Source organism: Topomyia yanbarensis, chromosome 2 (genome assembly GCF_030247195.1).
Source record: "Topomyia yanbarensis strain Yona2022 chromosome 2, ASM3024719v1, whole genome shotgun sequence".
Taxonomy (NCBI): domain Eukaryota; kingdom Metazoa; phylum Arthropoda; class Insecta; order Diptera; family Culicidae; genus Topomyia; species Topomyia yanbarensis.
Genome location: NC_080671.1, coordinates 22736833 through 22751419, shown reverse-complemented (window position 1 = coordinate 22751419; position 14587 = coordinate 22736833).

The window sequence follows — 14587 nt, the reverse complement described above, 5'->3', positions numbered from 1 at the left end:
CTGCAAATCTGGCATCTCTGTTCGAATTGATGCATTTCTAGCCAAACATGTCAAATGGTCCTAAGTGCAAATGACAGTTTCTCTTTGTTTACTTTCTCTTTCGCTAACAACTCGGCCGTTTGTACGTTTGTTCCTTGACACTTAGCATGAAGTGTTAGTCGAAATCAGAGTTTTTCGATATATCCAGAAACAATATTGAAAAGTTTTGTGATGACACCATAATAAAGTAAACAAAGAGAGGCTCTCATTTGCACTTAGCACCATTTGACATGTTTGTCGAGATTTGTTTCCGGTTATACCTCAATTGTTTTCAATATCACAAGAATGTAGCCTTGAATTTAAGGCCATAATGTGCGTTTTATACACCAACGGATTTAAACAGAATTAGGTTATCGTTATTTGTACTACTGGATTTCTAACAAATTTGAATGCATCAACCGATTAAAAATTATGCCATCTACAATCTCTGGAAGCACTAAATTTTATAATCTTCATTTTGATTGTGTTCTCCCTACCTCTAGTTGTATGCTATATCTTTAACAAAATAATTAATTAACAAGTGCACGGAAAACTCCGCAAACACAAAAACGTATTTTTTCTTGACTATTTCAACTAAAAATGGCTATTTGAACGAACTAGTTTTTTTTTATTTTTGCGTCATCAATTTCTGAAAAAATTGTTGCTCTTAGAAGCTATTAGTTTCCTGAAAAAAAACCCTGAAAACAAAAAAATTGTTGCAAAATTAGCCATTTTGATTGAAATGGGCAGTTTGCTATGATTATTTTCCGAAAAAAATAAAGCTAATATAAAAGCGGCTTCGAAGTTGTGTTGTTTTAAACAATTATTTTTGATGTGTCAATGTAGTTATTATATATGTTATTTAATCTAAGTATAATTGTGAATAACTCATTCTGCAGATAATAAATTCCATCACGCGCCTGAGGTCCGAATAAGAGACTCTACCAGGTAAGCATTTCGATGTTTCAGTGCTTCATCTTAAACAGCGAGATATATTAAAATTTTGTGGTAGGAAGTTCAAGAATACAGTTATATCAAACTAAAATAATGCCCAATCATTGAAAAGAGGTGATGAGGGTGAGTGACGTGAACAAATTATGAACATATTTGGGTTAATTTCTTTACCACTATCACTATTTTTATTCTGTGAATTTGGAGCCCATCGGAAAAAAAACAAAGCAAAGTGAAATTTTGTTTACACTGAAAAAAATTCTTAGGTGGAATGAAAATTATCATACAATGAACGAAATCATTACTCGTTTTCTGCAACGAAGCATTTTCGTGCATTGTAAATAGTTCATTTCGTTTATTTCACGACCTGAAAAGATGGCATCTTGATGAACGAAAAGTTGTGTAATGTTATATATTTAATGTACGGGTCATTCCACGGCAGAATTACAACCACACTTTTAATTCCTTCCAAAAAAATTTCTTGCATTCCTAGCACAAAATAATTGACATCTATTCTAAATTTTTACACAATATGTTTTACATGATTTTTATCATTTAAAGAAAAAATAAGCTGAAAGAATTGATCCAACTTTTAAACAATTAATTTTTTTTATAATAATTGTGGAATATAAAAGTTGTAAAAAACTCTCAATTTTTCCGGCAAGCTCATGCGAAAATACAACTTTTTATATTCAATATTTTTTCCATGCATCAAATACTTTCTGATCCATCAACGATTGAAAAATGTTTGTCAATTTGTCAAACTTCAAAAGCTAAAAGCTCATAACTTAAAGTAAATTTTATATTCAGCCATAACAAAAATACCTGTCAAATATTTTTAGCTAAATTGGGATTGAACTAAAATTGTATTTGTAAATCTGACGTTGATTGGGCCGCACAATGGCTGAAGGCTGGCCAAAACCTCAAAAATTTATGTTTGAAATATTCATATTTTATATGTTTTCTAAATTTCTCATGTAATGAATGATGTATATTCAAAATTTACGGATCATTGGATAAGAACACGATTTTTAACATCAGTTTAAACGTAGCAAAGTCTTGACTTTTTAATGATTTTCATTTACGAAACCACAATTTCTCTGTTCACTTCAAATGCATGTTGCTTTTTTGATTTTGTTCCGATTTTAGCAGAACTAGTTTCATTGTGTAGAGGAACGAAAGAACTTAGTTAGCGATTCAAATACATTCGGTAAATTTGACCTCATCGAACATATTTAAACTATGACTTTTTCGTTTAAATATGTTTGATGAGGTCAGATCAAAAATACTTATTTCACTAATGTATTCTGTACAAACATGCGAATCATTTCGGAACGGTCACATAGTATACATTCTATGGGAAATAACCTCTACTTTTCGAATATCATGGTCTCGTTCTGCGCCTAGGTGCGCAAAAAGATTTAAGGAGATTTAGAAGCTTTGTTGCTGATATGGAGGCACATGGTGTTTTATGTAAAATAGTTAGACAATCTACAGTAAAACAACACGGTATATAATAGATTTAAAGTAGTGTTCTTCATTTTTTATGATATTGCTGATATTGGTGAACAGTAACGGAAAATCTATCATGAAAACGGGATCATAGTTATAAGAAAAATTCAATGACACTGTATGGAAAAATGCATTTAATATTTTACGACTTTTGACATCAAAAATGAGCTCAGCACCTCAAAATTAGCTTAAATTGTGATTTTCAGCCAAATTAGGTAACATTTGAGGTTTTGTCCGACTTTTGTTTGAAGATCCGCCACTGTGGGCCGTACAGGGCATGACAGTTGTCATCGATATTCAAACTATTTTTGTGAATGAAACGAAATGATTCGTTCTTTAATCAATTGTTTTATATAGTATGAATATTTTTGGAAAGGTTAAATTTTTTTGTACATAAAAGGAAAAATTACATCAGATATTTTTGGATCGATGTTTGACAACAACGGTTTTATTTCAAAGTGCTCACCCCTATTGAGTACTAGAAAAAATGTTATATTTGCAAAACTTTAAACTAATTTAAATAAAAACTAAATAAATGAAAACAATTCCTATATTTTGCCAAAGTTGGTTTTATGAAACTTATTCGTAGTAGAATTAAAAATATATTTTTTCAGTGTATACTCTTATTTGACAGTTTGCGCTCGAACAGTCAGTCGAAATCTAGTACCGCAAGCTAACAAGCTCGAACGCTTGGTCGAATGCGATATGTAATGCCGCAATTTAGTCGAAACGACTTCAAAACGTTTCGAATCGAGTCACTCGAATCGAGAAGCGAAATTCCACCCCAGTTTATATACCGAACCAGTCTTTCTTTCCTCATTTGCCAAGAGGCGCACCGTACAAACCAGACATAGTCCCTATTGCTGTCGCTAATACCTCTTTTGGACGCCAGCTAGTACTGGTGTTAGCTTCATAGTCAACTTTGACTGTTAATAGCAAAAAAAAGTCTTAAAGTTATTTTCAAATATCTCAAATTATAGTCCACGTATACTTAGATCTATTAAAAAAATACTAAAATTATCAATTTCGGAAAAATTGTGGGTTAGCCCCTTTTCGACGCCAGCCATTCATACATTCAAGCGCAATCAAATCACTGTTAGCTGCGTTATCATCGAAATAGTAAAACATCCCAACTAATGGGATGGATAAGGGCTCGTCTACCCTAATAACAAAACGATCAACTTCCGTGAACGTCACGTGACCGTTCCGTCAGCATATGTTAAATGCATTTCTCGTGTGCGCGGTCACATATTTCGTTCCGTTCCGTTCGTGTATAGAAACTGCATAGAACTATCTTCGAAGTATCGTTGAGGCGCTGTGCCGGTGATGGAAGATTAGCGAATCGTGCTTTATTCATACAAATGTGAGGATTTCACTTTTCTGAAGGAATATTCCCGCACAGGTGCTAGAACTGTTATACTCAGCCAACTGTAGTATGTAAATATAGGGAGAATCTGTGCAATTATCAACTCAGATTATTATAATCCAGTTTTAAACACGTTTCACGAAGCACAGCTCAGTAATCTTGGACCTGATGTTCGACCCACTGTAAAACAGTTCTGTTACGAATCAACGTTTGCGGGGATCATCCAATCCCGTCATATCAATGAATTTTAGTCGTCGAAACCTAGTCGAATCAATAACATAGACAATGTATTTCGAACTGGGTAGCAGTTCGCTTTACCTCCTAGCTGTCATAGGAGCATACGCTGTGATTAATTATTTGTACGATTGTGGTAGATCACCGTTCAACATTTTGTGGAATTCAATTTTTCCCAATCGAGAACCGTTCAAAACTCGATATGGACCATGGGCTGGTAGAAAAAGATATGGAAGATTCGTAATTCGTACCTAATACCCTGTTTACAGTTATTACAGGATCATCGGACGGAATAGGAAAGCAGTATGCCTTCAATTTAGCCCGTAAAGGTATGAATGTTTTCCTCATCTCGAGAACCGAATCAAAATTGAAAGATATAGCCGAAGAAATACGATCAAATTACGCGGTCGAGGTCAAATGGATGGCAGTCGACTATTCCAACGGCCCGGAAATTTTCGACGCTATCAGAAAATCGCTTTCCGGGTTAGAAATTGGAATTTTAGGTAGGTCCTTCATTAGTTCGCACATCCCTGCCCCAGTAACTGTGTTTTTTTCTCGCAAAAGTTAACAACGTTGGCATGGCTCACCAAACCCCACTAGACTTCGTTCGTCTGACGAAGCATGAGCTGCAGCAATCTATTTCAATTAATGTGGGGGCGGCCGTCATGATGACTCACCTGGTTCTGCCGGAGATGAAACGAAGACGTCGGGGGATGATCGTAAACATGTCCTCCTCGGCTGGAATTTTCCCGTTGCCATATCTTTCCATTTACGGTGCCTCCAAAGCATTCCTCAACAGCTTCACGCTTGCCCTGAGGGACGAGCTTCGCGGAACGGGAGTCGAATGTCAGCTGGTGACTCCGATGTTCGTCCTAACGAATCTAACTGAACATGTGGCGTCAATAAAGTGGTGGGTCGTCTTTGCTGCTCGGGTAGAAAAATTCACCGAATTCGCAGTATTCACCATCGGAAAAACGGACTGCACTACGGGGTATTGGTTTCATGGGTTGCAGGTACGTAAAGGTGGCATTCGCTATCAGATCGAGAATTAATCACGTTAATCTGAATATTTCAGCTAACAGGTTTGAAACTATTTGCAACATGGATTCTTGTGAAAATCCTTTATTACCCAACGATGTTGGCCAGAAACAAACTGCACGGGAAATAGGGTATAGTTAAGCTGAAAAATTCGTACACATTTCAACTCAAAATTTAAATAACAAACCCTAGAACGTTGCACTGGGGTACAAATGTACCCCACGCGTGCAATTATTTGGAAGAATTAAAGTTTAAAAATTGGGTTTTGGAAAATACCACGAAATGGGGTGGAAATTAAAATGAAACAAAACTCTGACCAGTAGTACATTGGTAACACGCAACGTTACTGTTACACTAGTTATTGTGCACAAATTATACTCGCAAGCCATTGTTTTGAAAAACTATAAAAAAGCAATAAAACAATAAAAATCAGCAAAAATGAGAACTATTTTTCTTCTACTTCGAAATTAAATTAAATTAATTGAATAAATGATTAAAAACGATTATATAATACTAATTGTTACTTACGTAGTCACATTTCCACTGACAGTGCGAAATCTGACGAAACGCTAACGGCCACCGTACACTAGGGGAACAAATGTACCCTACGCCAACTTTGATACCTGCTTCCACGAAGGCTATAAGCAAACTGGCTATACCACCTTTTCCTACTCTTACTAAGAACTCTAAATTGAATTATGGTTAGTATCCCAGGTCGGTAAATGCCGAATTCTCGCCTTCACACGGTTCCACAGTGGTTTTTTTTGCAAAAAACACGCGATTAATTATTTACACAAAAACGGTCAAATTTAGATCAATAATGTCTTCTGAAAGTTTTATCAGTATTTCAAGACCTTTCTTCTGGTTTAGTACATTGAGTGATTAATCTCCCTAAAAGTGAGATATTTTTATTATTTTTTTAAAATGTATAGATAATGAGATAATATGTTCTGCAATGTTGTAGAGCTACTTTTTGCGAACAACTTTGCTTAAGAGTTGAAAACTGTGTATTCAATACTTGTGAAGTTATAGTGCCTTGTTTGTGGATGACCCCTTAAAATATTTTTATAATATAACTTTTTTGGTATCGTACCTATGAGTTTAGAATGTTCTACAAAGTTATTTGCGTCAATGCCACCCGCAACTCTTTATAAGAACGTTTTGTTCTAGCTCTTCTATCTTCGAAGTTATTTAGCAATTTTTGAAAAAAAAAGTGCTATTTCCAATGGCAATAACTTTTGAATGGGCAAAAACGGGCAACCAGCTATAGTTATAAACATTAGTACAACAAATGAACTACAAAATCCAATTTATTTCATTTGTCTACTGTTGTCTCCGGTTCTGTTATGGGCGGTTTAGGAAGTGCTTTCCGCTGCTTAGTATGCATTTTTCATTAAGTGGAATTGTTCATCTGTTCCTCGCTGGATTCTCTTTTTACGTATGCGTGTGCAGGAAAGAAATTGAGAGAAAAAAAGAGAGGGAGAGAGAGAGAACAAGAGAGAGAGAATGAAAGAGAGAGAAAAAGAGAGATTGGAGAGGACCGCTAAGCGCATAACTTCTACGAAATCGCCTTTAAGAAAATCAGTGTTACACAGTCAAAGTACCGATGTCTTCCGTTTTAATTCCACTATGATGAACAAAATGCTAAAAATGCACTTTACTGTTATAAATTCAGTATTGGCGATTTGCGGCAAAGCCAAAATTAGTCATGCGACACCTATGATTCAGCTCATGAACTGGCAAAGTGATACAGTTTGCTTTTTTTCACCCGTAAGTGAGTCGTAGCTTACAACAAAATCTTCATTATCTTCTCGGAAAAAGCTTACCACTGCCAAAATATGAATGAAACGAGTAACAAATTTTGTTTTATTTGCAATTATTCTGAAATTACAGCCATTTGCAACTATTTCACTCATACATTTCTTCGAAATGTAATCGGGATATTATTGTGGTTATGAAAAATCGTTCCATAAATAAAGTTCCAACTCGAAACCGAGACCCAATCAGTACCAATGTCAAACTCCTTCATATTTTGAACTACGTAGGAGATTCAGTGAAGACTATCGGAGAGAAGGATCGGCTGTGCATGATACAAAGCTGACACTTTCCTATTAGCCGGATATATTCTTTCCTCGCCTGATCTGGAGAGTTTCATGGATTTACACCATCTCATGAAGGTTTAGCTTAACTTAGGACGAACGGGAAATGCTGTTGCGGCGGCTACGGTGCTCAACAAATTACATTTCGAAACAGCGCGCATATAGCTCTGCGAATAATATTAGAAACCACTATGTTTTACACTCTTTTCGCAAGATGTTTACTCGTCATCTTATAAAATGATGGTTTTCCTTCATTTTCATAAACAATTATCAACAAATTGATCGGTAATTTGGTGTTTAAAAGTCATTTTTTACCAATGTTTACAGAAAATATATGCACTATGACAGAACAGAATCAAATCAGTAACACTTTCCTTCCAGCGCTATCTGCGAGCGGTTTCAACGTAGAATCGCCAATTGTAGTTTCCAAAAGCCAAAATTCTATTAAACGCATTGTTTACGATTGACGGATAGATAGGTGCAAAAGATAACTGTTATACACTACTGATATACAGCAATGTTATACAGCAATCCTTAGTAATGTGGTAGGTTGGCGAAAGAAAAAGTTGGAACTATGGGTAAAAGAACCGAAAGGTACATTTGCAGGTGAAACGTTTTGTATACGTGCACAAACACTACCGCAACATCATTTTTATTGATTCTCGTCATTCTCTTACCTTCATTGCACTAGTTCAGTCTCTGTAAAATAGCAAAAGTTTTAAGAAATAGTATAAGCGAAATAGTTTAAAGTAAAGTAAATTAAGTTTCTTTGGGAAAAATAAAAGCGTTTGTTATAATAAAAGTGTGTTTACTTACCAGGTGGAACCACGGATCGTTTCGGGTAAGTTCACAACATTTGTACCATGGCCAGGATAGCGTTCCAAGCAGAGTTAAAAATAATCGAAGCTCTTTTTTGACGGTTGAAAATGAACCTGATGCGACTCGCGGTGAATAGAAAAAATATTCATTCAAATATCCACATTATTCATTCAGTTGAATATCGTACAATATATTCATTTAACTAATTATCTAGGAAAATGTTTTCAAATGGCGGAAAAGCATACGAATCAACAATCATCATCACTTACATTGTTCCAGGGCCTACTTTGATGCGTTTGATTCGTTGCTGCACGGTCGCTTCATGTAATAATCGGAGACGAATGAAAATGTGCATGGATGAATGGGCGGTTTGTTCGTTTGACGTTTTCAGCTGCGTCACTGAATATTGAAAATGAATGTGGCTGAATATGATCAATTTTCATTCAATGAATTTGAATATTTTTAACTCTGGTTCCAAGAAACACGCAGTTGTCGGTTGGAACCATTTTGCACAAGCGGTAATAGCGTAGTCGCCATTGCCTGTAGATTGGCAACAATTCAAATAGCCGCCATCGCTACCGGATCATCTGAGTTGGAAACCCCGTGCCGCACGGTATCAACAACGATCATTCGCAATCTAAACACAGTGCTTTTTCGGTGTTTTTCGCGATATTCGCGGTTAAATTATCGACGAATACACGAGTGAAGTGCTTCTACAGTGATAAACATTGAAAGTTTGGTGGAAATCGGTGAAGAAACGGCCGAATAAAGTGAATTTTAGTTTTACCCACGCGGTAATATTGTCACAACAAACAGCCGTCGCAGTGCTACGGGGCCGACCGGCCGGTTTCATTCAATTATGTGGTTTTCGTTTGAGGCGAAACTGAGTCAGTTCCTAACCCCAACTGCTGTCAAAATGTATGAACTGACAGCGGTTGGGGTTAGAACCTGACTCAGTTTCAGGTTCAAGCGAAATCGCTATTAGATTCTTTACTGACACAGTTAACCTCACTTTACTTGACAGTTCGTACCGTACCGTTTACATGGACTTAGAAAAATTTGTGAACGACTAGATTCGCTCGAAGCAAATCGTAAAGAATTTTTCTAAGTCCATGTAAACAGTACAAGCGAACTGTCAAAAATGAACACTCAGTTCATTTGTGACGTCAGCGTAAAGTAGTCAATTAAGTTCTGCAAGATGACGACACGAATGAACTCATAATGAATGAAGTTCATGTTTGACAATTCTCGGTGGTTTGTTTACTTTATCAGTTGCGTGAGTACGAGTGCAACGGGTGCTCATCTGTTACATTCGAACTCACGCAACTCCCATGTAAACAAACCACCGAGAATTGTCAAACGAAGTTCATCCAGCTCATTTGGTGAAGTTATGTTGGTTGGTGTAAAACCTAATCGCTGTCTGTGGATGCCGGTCGCGCATGTGACGGTGTTCTGAACGGGGGATATTTTTCGAGCTGTAAAAACGGTGAAAAGTTTTTGATTTTTTTTGTTTTTGACGTTGGATTTAGTGGTATTTGAGATACCAGTACAGTCCGTATCAGTATTTGTACGGCACAGTGCGTGCCGAAAGTGTGCGAACGACAGAAAAAATCGACAAAGTGCATTTTTCTTACTCGGTTTACTATTTAGAGGTTGCGTAGAAGCAAGTAAGCGAACAGATTCATCACTGCGCACCTACAGTGTTTCCCAAAATTGTGGAAACACTTGTAAGCCGTCGACGTTGAAAGGGCAATTAAGGTAGGATCTTTCTTTTTTTTCCTGTTTGTCCATTTGGAGTTGGTATCGGGTGACCGTGCCACAGCGTACGTTTGGTGGTATGATCCAAGATGGCGGCCGCTAGTAGCGGTGACCCGGAAGGGTCAAGTAAGAGAAGACCTCCGGAGTATATGGACCCGACGAACAAATTTGGTGAACTGACATTCCTGCAGCTGACAGTTAAATACGGCGTACCATAGCCTAAAAACCCGTTCGTCCTCGGCAAAACGGTGGAGGTTGTCGCTGGAGGTCCAATTGAAGGTGCGAATAGCGAAGCTCAAGGGACACGGTATACCTTTTGGGTTCGGAACCCAATCCAAGTTGCCAAACTGATGAAAATGGCCAAGCTCATTGACGGTACTGATGTTGTGGTTGAATCCCATCCAAATCTGAACGTAAGCGTAATTTCCTGCTACGATCTGATTCACATGGAAGAGAAGGGAGGTTTACAAGAAATTCTAAGCCAGGGAGTGATACGTGTACAGTAGAGTGCCCAGAAAAATTAAGAATTTTTGAAAACTCACTCGGCCCACCCCTGAGTCAATTCCTAGTCCCACCAGGAGTACTTGCTCCAAATTTGAAGCAAATCGGACAAGTATAGCTACCGGACCAACGTGCCTGAAGTTTGTATGGGATTTTTCGACAATTTACATGGAGAAAACCCACTAGCTCGCATTTTCACCGCTAGGTGGCACTGTATGCATCGTATTATCATTGTAAGTGAAAATAAGAAAGATAATTGTCTACAACTTTGTCGAAGACTGCTAGTCAATCCGGCTTTGTTGAAAGAAGTTATTAAACTTTTAGCGAATTGATGTCTGAGTCAGTTTTGCATGGTAGTGTATCAGTACTAGGTTCTAACAAACTACACATTTTTGTGGAATAATGGTTAGATTTAGCTGAATAGTATATTCGGAAGAATTGCAGTACATAATACGAATTATGTTTTGGTTAGAAAATTTTAGTTCCACCTGTGACCGCATAGATGGCGCCAACACTAACTTATCAACGGAGAGAGATAAAATATCGAGATGTTTGGAAGAATTACTGTAAAAGGCTTGTTCTACAAGTTTGTAGAAGACACCTAATTTCTATCTCTCTCCGTTGAAAAGTTAGTGTTGGCGCCATCTATGCGGTCACAGGTGGAACTAAAATTTTCTAACCAAAACATAACTCGTATTATGTACTACAATTCTTCCGAACATACTATTGAGCTAAATCTAACCATTATTCCACAAATTGTTTAGTTTGTTAGAACCTAGTACTGATACACTACCATGCACTGCTAGGCCCCATGCAAAACTGACTCAGACATCACTTCGTTAAAAGTTTAATAACTTTTTCTATTGAAGTCGGATCGCTTTGCAGTCTTCAACAAAGTTGTAGATAATAGAATTATCTTCTTAAGTTTCACTTTTGGTGATAACCTGATATATACAGTGCCACCTCGCGGGGGAAATGTGCGAAAGTGGGTTTTCTCCTTGTAAATTGTCGAAAAATCCCATACAAACTTCAAGCACGTTGGTCCGGTAGCTAGACTTGTTCGATTTGGCTCAAATTTGGAGCAGACACTCCTGGTGGGACTAGGAATCGACTCAGGGGTGGGTCGATGGGGGTCATTTTTTTCTGTCACTCTAGTGTACAGCGACTTACACGTAAGGAAGCCGAAAAAGAATAAATACGCCAGCACTCATCTTGACTTTCTGTAAGACCACGGACCCGGAACATATGAACATCGGTCTACTTCACGTTCCTACTCGTCCGTACTGCCCAAACCTGATGCTCTGTTATGGTTGCTTTAAATACGGCCATACACGTGGTCGCTGTCCTGGCCAGCAACGTTGTTTCAACTGCTCTGGAGAACATCAAGGCGAAGAAGAATGTCGAGCAGCCCCGTCATTCGCCTCTTCTGGTTAGAAAAATCTCTTATGAAAAATTTCTAACCCTATGTGCGGGGTCAGGACACGAACCCAGGTGCGCTGCGTACAAGGCAATCGATTTACCAACTACGCTACGCCCACCCCTTTTTTGTTTTAATTGTTCTTACCACTTCCCCAATCCTTCCCATCAGGGAAATAATGAAAGGCCAATTCATGGCAAGGCACAAATCTCCGATCAACAGGGGGAACGTGCCCTTTGAGCCAGACGCTACTGATTCCTTGTTTCCTGTACTGGAGTATGTGCGCATGATAGATAACAATGTCAGATTCCATTTTAAAAACCAAGATGGCTCCTTCCGGGTCAGTGGAATTCTTTAAAGCGCCATCAATTTGGGAATTTTTGTAACGGGCTTGACGAGTGGATACCAAATATCGACGTCTGAGGCCATTTCGAAAACCAAAATGGCCATTTCAGTTTAGTAAAATAGCGTTGATGAATAAATACCGGATGGTTACTTTTAGTGTAGTGGACATCTCATTCATCTGAATAATACAACAAAGACCCGATTTTATTATTCCTCCTTATTTTGCCAGTTATTTATTCTATTTTCAGCCTCGCATGAAAATCCGCTGGATAAGCTCTAGCAGGGGAACCAAATTCGAGTAAATCCATTCAGGAGCACATTGTCTTATAAATGCAAATGATGTCAGACCTCTGGCAACTGCATATTTGTCAATCAAGTACCAAAACACTCTACGTTGTCTGAGTTATACATAGTATCGCTAAGCCTATAGTCGCCATTTTGTTGCCATTTTGATAAAAACCGCTGAAAATGCAAAAAAAATGTGTTTAAACAAAATTAATCTGAGTAGTCACAGCTGTCGATTAACGTACCATGTATTTTCTTTGCTGTGGTGTGTGCAATCGTGTACGCAGCCGCATGTCTCTGAACGGTGGTTGATGGAATAGGGGGTCCGAATAACCCCGTATGCTCATTTCGCACAAAAGTGGTGAGCGTCTTAAAAATATATGTGCACACAAAAAAAATCTGAATTTTATCGTTGACGTAATTGCAAACATGACACAATTCAACAACTAGTAATTCACGAAATGACGAAACATTACCGTGTTCCGTTTAATTTTACATGCTACATATACTTTACATGCGCAATGACATAAAATTACACTTCCTACCATTCAGAACAAACGCTGTATGTGGAGTAATTTTACATGATTTACAAAATTAAACCTCATGTAAAATTAAAATCAACCGTAAAACTAAGTCATTTTTGATGCTCGTATATGTCATGGTCAGGAGACGTAAATTTACACTATTTTTTCTAGGTGTGTGCTTCGCCCAAAAAAAAATTATTCCATTACATAGGAACCTCAAGATTTCCAAAAAAAATTCACTTTTATTCTTCCCATTAATCACGGTTGAGATTCATCGGTCAACATTAATGGTTCAGAATGGCGCTTCCACGAATATGTACGACGCGAGAGTCAGAAAGTCTTACGACATTCTGAGAAATTGAGAGGGTCTGAATTACCCGTACGGTCTTTATAGCCCTGGGTCCCCCTATTACTGCATATGATAAATCTGTTCTGCTTGCTATACACAATAAAATTTTTATTTTGTCCAAGTCATGAGTTTCTGACACTCACAATAAAACGTTATTTTGAAGAAAACTACATTTAGGAAAATTTTGCAAATATAGTTTTGTAACTCTACAAATTTGTTGAAGCTACAAATGCTACAGTAAGGAGCATATACATGTAGCATTCGTACCTTCAACAAAGTTGTTTTAAATGACATTCTCAAAACTTTTCTAGCTGTACGAAATGTCTTACTGATTTTTTTGAGGAGTTAATTCTTCATAATTGCTTGTAGAAGAAATAATTACTAAAATTATTATACCAGACGATGCGCTATTTTATGTTGGTAAGCTTCTTCGAAGCTCTGACGACTTCGGAATGATGTAATTTTTCGAACATTTATTCCACTTTTAAAGTGCATCTTTGACTTAATTAACATATTGAAAAATAAAATTGTCTATGGAAGTTAGAGTAATGTTCTATATTGATTCTCTTTGTTTGTGGACTCAATATTTCATCAAACCGATCAAACCAAACCGACTTGCTGACTACGGGGGCTTTTGGCTTTCACACTAGCGTAGACTGTAGTTTTTCGAACTCCGAGAACAATGCACGAATCAAACTTTGATAGCAAAACGTGCCACCTCAGCGGAATCAAAAGTAAACGATGTCGGTTGAGAGCTAAGACAGTTCGACAAAAACTAGTTTTATATACTTAACCCTCCGGAAGTCGCGCAAAGAGCTCACTGAACGAGCACCCGCTTGTGCACTAAGACGATTTCGCTAGATTTTCAAAGAAGCGTGCACTCAATGCACTAGTGCGACTACCGGAAGGTTCAGTGGCGTAGCCAAGGACTTTTATGAGCATTTTTTGGTATATAATTTATATAAATAGCCACTAAGTAGGGATTGTAATAAAGAAAATTTAAGTATTTGTCAAGTTTGTCGCTATTTATGATATTCATTTGGGTATTGAATTGAATGGCGTCAGTATTTCATAATTTCGAAACCATCAGCTTTGGAGTTTCAGAATCTTCGAAGAATTTTTCAACCTAAAACGGTACAGCTTATGTAAGCGAGTAACGGCGCTTTAACCTAGGCTTATTAGCCAGGGCAAGGTGTAAATACCTCTGTCCCATCTCAAAGGACCAAAGGAGTGGCATTAACCTTCTTAGCCAAGTCACTCCCAACGATTTATTATATCCCCTTTAAACTGAAACGGTCGGTACGGTTGTCCTCGTTTCTTCCTCCTTTAAGATTCAAAACAATACGTTAATTACATTATTCATTGAATGAA